This window comes from Hakea prostrata, chromosome 9 (genome assembly GCF_041222555.1).
Source record: "Hakea prostrata isolate BN-2017 chromosome 9, UWA_Hpros_2, whole genome shotgun sequence".
NCBI classification, from domain to species: Eukaryota; Viridiplantae; Streptophyta; class Magnoliopsida; order Proteales; family Proteaceae; genus Hakea; species Hakea prostrata.
Genome location: NC_142608.1, coordinates 14,466,142 through 14,470,945, shown reverse-complemented (window position 1 = coordinate 14,470,945; position 4,804 = coordinate 14,466,142). Strand labels below are relative to the sequence as shown.

Below are 4,804 nucleotides of genomic sequence, written 5' to 3'. Positions count from 1 at the left end.
CCATGGCTCGATAAGACTTTACCCAACAACCGTGGAGAACCTAATAGACGTCTCTTGTTGAGGGAGAGTGACTGAGACCGCCAAAGAAGATTGGTGTTTACACTTAATGTGTGTCTACCATAGATACTACATGATAGAGTTAGGAACATCATATCGTCATTATGCACTGGTTTATTTTTATTATAAATTACATGGTTATCTTATGAATTATGATGTGAAAATTGGATGAATGTATGACATGGATGTTAGTTAACCTCACTGAGTTCTGTGAACTCATTCCTTCACTTTTGTTTGTTCTTTAGACTTCTCTACAGGTTATGAGTACCCCACTTTCATTGATGATCCTTTGTCGAGTGGTTACCCGGAGGGCATGAATGGAGAAGAAGTGGATGCACATGATGTTTCTTGTTCGTGTCAGGATTGTTCCTATGAAGTCGCCTTCCATTAGATCTTTCTTTAGAATATTTTCCACTACAAAATTTAGACTTTCTTTCTTTCTTAGAACTTTGATGTTTAGCTTTTGATTGGAAGTGTTGGACAACTATAATTCTTTTATTTAAGATTTGATAATTTATTAACTTGAACTTGATTTATTCTTGTCCTTTAATTATGCTATATTATATATTGTATGGAATTGTCACCACGAGTATTCGGGTACGACCGGATCCGGTTGGGTGGGGTGTGACGAAACAACCATCAAACCAATGTAGATCTAGTAATGGATGAGATGTTCATGCTATCACCTTAGGGTAACCATTCTCAATGTTGAATCCAATTCTCCTAGATTCCTCTTAGCAAGATCTCCTCCAAAATTCTCTACTTTTGCTTTGAGGCCAAAGGCGGCTGTGATATATCATTTCCAGTCTTTTACTGCCTTGGCTGAAGCTCCCTCTGACTTGTCTCTGGAATTTTAGCCAGTGGCAAATTCTCTTGATCTTTCGAAACTTGAGCCATGACTTCTACTCAGGTTTCCGTAGACGATGCCAAAAATATTGGTGAAGAATTTAGCAAGTTCTCAAACTGTTCAACTCCAACACTTGAGCAGATCAATCCAACTCGAACCAAAGTTGTATGAACCAGCTTGATTGACCGAAAACCTATGAAATGGATATCCTGCAATCACTGGGAAGGATCGTTAGACACAAAGCCGATCGTTGTGGTCGGTGATTTTGTCTCCAACGATCAAGTTAATTCAAATGTTTGTGGATGTCAAACTGCAGAGAAAAAAATCTCTCTCAAGACGAAAGAGTGAGAAGAGGGGGAAATTTTTTTTATCTCCTTACCTTAGCTCCCACCCTTTTTCTTATTTATAACTGTCGTCATCTAAGTCTTAGCCCCTTGTTCGCCGTTCAATTCCTCTGTTCTATTCTAATGGTTGGTATTAGTCTATTTGTATGACCGTCAAATGTGCCCCATTTGGCGCCGATCCCTTGATTACAGTTTGAACCAGGTTCGAGTATTTTAACCATAACAGGTGGTGGTGTTTTTTATTTATTTATTTTTATTTTAATGATTTCTAATTCTGGATTGCTTTGATGATTGATTTTGAGTTAATGATTGTTGCAATTTTGAGCTTATTTATGTGATCTTCTCCTTTTGAGTGACTAGATTGTCTCGGCTACATTGAACCCTTTACATATACTTTCTTAACTTTAGATTGAAAAACCATTGGATTGGTGTTAAGTAGATTGTCTTCCAATTAACAGAGTGATATTGTTTCTAAATAGAAGTATGTATCAGATGTAAATCAACAACCGGAAAGAACTTCACTTTGATTTAGTTGAGAGTGTAGAATAGCCCTGAAAAGAGGTAACAAAAAGGAAAGTGATTTGTTGTATTTTTAGCTAGTTTTTGTGGGGAGTAACATAGCGGAGAAATAGAAAGAAGAACAAAACAAAGCCCTTAAAAGTGAAAAAAATAGAGAGATTGTGAATAGAAACTAAAGGAAATAGATGAGAACCTGAGACTATAGTTCTATGCTTCAATGTAAAACTGTAGAAATACTCTGTTCTCTGAACTGAACGAAGTAACAGCTTAAGAACAACTTCCCAGATTAAGAATTTCATGCTTTGGAACTTGTGGATGATGGGCTGCTCTTGGCCTAAGAGGGAGTACCAGAGGAGGCACTCCGTGCTCGTGAACTCTGGTTTGAATTAGGCTTCGCAAAGAAAACTATGTGTTCATGGTTCTCGGTGAGACATTGAAGAGTTCTGGGAATTAGAGGTGGGCCAATATCCACTACTCCCTCAAGTATCTGAACCACCAGCCCCATTGATGGCCTATGAACTTCTTCATCTTGTACGCACCAACAAGCAACTTTACAAGCTCTTGTCAGCTCTGCAAGATCAACATTACCTTCTAGTCTGCTATCCAAAAGGCTATGCATGTCTCCATCTTCATTGATTTTGCTTGATGCCCAAGATGGAAAAAAACTAACCCTCTCACCATCAGGTTGATCAGAGTTTCTCCTCCCTGATATGATCTCAAATAGCATCATACCATAGCTGTAAACATCAGCTTTAGTTGTGATGGCCACACCAGAAATCCACTCAGGTGCAAGGTATCCTCTGGTTCCTCTCATGGTTGTCAGAACCCGACTGAATTCCTGACCTAGAAGCTTTGCTAGGCCAAAGTCAGCCACCTTGGGACAGAATTCAGCATCTAAAAGAATGTTCTCAGGTTTGATGTCACAATGTATGATTGTCTCTCTGCATTTCTCATGCAGATAAGTTAATCCTCTAGCTGTCCCAATTGCAATCTGGTATCTTGTTTTCCAATCCAAAACCTCAAAGTCCCTTGACTCATTAGAAATATGGGAATCTAAGGAGCCCTTTGGCATAAATTCATAGACCAACAGCCTTTTGTTAGCTTCGGAACAGAAGCCGTGGAGGCGAACAAGATTAACATGTTGAATTGTCCCAATTGTGCTCACCTCAGTTCTAAACTGCTTCTCTCCTTGTCTCATGCTTTCAAGCTTCTTCACAGCTACAACAGTAGAATCTGGCAATGTTCCTTTGAAAACAGAACCAAATCCTCCTCCTCCTAGCTTTGTGGAGAAGTTCTTGGTTGCACCCTGTAAATCTCTGTAAGAAAATGAAACCAAAGAACCCTCCACTACCTTTGAACGTCCGAAGAAGTTCCTCCTCTGTCTTGTGCATTTTAGCAACAACACAAGACCCAAGAGGGCTGCAGCCCCCAAAATAGAACCCACAATAACACCAGTAGGCGATCCCTCTCTATTATCTCGAGAAGTCGAGTTCAGAAGTTCAGAGGCAGCAAGTTTGAGGTATAGGTTCCCTCCTCCAGGTTTGCTTTCTGAGAATTGCTCCATATTCATGAGATCATCCACCCACACTGAGCATTCTCCATTATATGCATAAGCATTACAAGAACAGTCGTTCAAGCAAGCCAGCTCACAGTCCTGGGCACTCTTTACCGCCAAAGATTGCAGATTTATGGGCAATGATACATTGCTTAGCATCAAGAACCCATCTTTCTTCCCATTTACATCACCATTATTTACACACTGCAACTCGATATTTCTCTTGCATCCACCTGACCAATCACCAAGATTTGTGTAATCTCTTGCATGACGAGGACTGAAACCTTTCAAACACCCACAAGAACTCGAAGCTTGCTGATCACAAACTCCGAAAGCGCCACAATGATTAGGAACCACACATTGCTGCATTGGTTGCGACCAAAATAAACTCCAACCACCACCACCATCAAGCCAACTGTACTGTTTGATCCTCCCCGACACATCCATGACAACTCTAGAGATAAAACTAGAATTTTTTGTACTGTAAGTGAAATAACTTTCATTCTCGTTCGAAACATAACTGAAATCGTAGACAAAATCAGTTCTCATCTCAGGAATTAAGCTGAAAATGTGACCATCCCAAGTTCCACTTGTCCAGTACCTCACGGACCTATTCCACAACATGTAATACTGACTGGCTCCACCAGGATCTTGCTCATAAGAGAAAAGACCTGTAGCAGGATCCTCTTTATTCTTCCATGACGAGAGGCGCTGTGATTCATTGGTGCGTTTATTACGTCCAAGCTTACCACCAGGCAACCAAGTATCAGTGGGGTGATCAAAGCTCTGCCAAATTAAAACAGAAGAATTCAACGAATTTCTCAAAACAAGATTTCCAGAATCGACAAGTGCTGCCTCGACAGAATTCGAGGTTTTGGAGCTCAATTTGGTGGACCATACAATGGTTTTGGATTGATCGAGAATGACTAAATTCCCACCATCTAAAAGCTTTAGCTGTGAGGCATACTTATCACAGAGGGGTTTATCCCTATTTGCCACCCAAACGATGGTTTGCTCAGCTATTTTTTTGTACCAGATACCAACATAGTAGTTCTGAGTCTCACCTGGGTTAAAGAAACCCAATTCGAAGTTCCCACCTTTTTCAGAGATTATGGTCTGATCTCCAGAAATAGATTCACCCACAGATAGAACTCCAGCTTTTGTTTCAGCTCGAATACAGATGTGGGTGTTGAGAACAAAGCAGAGAAACATAACACAGGTGCAGAACGACGCTCTAGCTCTTGCATCCATCATCTTTGCAGAAGCAAGGAGAGAGAAACTAGATTTTTCTAGTAGAATTGGTGAAGAAAGTAAAAATACGTAACCAGCGGGGAAGAACAGTGAAGCTGTCATCTTGTTCGCAGGTCCTCTTTCTTAGTAAAGAGCCCAGATAAGTCCAAAATTCCACTTACCCAGTCTACGCTGCAATAAAAAAAAACTCTGGCTTGCGGTGACTAGAACACAAAAAGACGTGAAGTAGTG

The 4,804-nt window shown here is 40.4% G+C and overlaps 1 pseudogene; it reads right to left on the bottom strand.

Moving 5' to 3' along the window:
• Positions 1-1,864: 1,864 nt before the first annotated feature.
• Positions 1,865-4,576, bottom strand: LOC149004786 (G-type lectin S-receptor-like serine/threonine-protein kinase At2g19130 pseudogene; annotated as a pseudogene).
• Between the last annotated feature and the right edge of the window lie 228 nt (positions 4,577-4,804).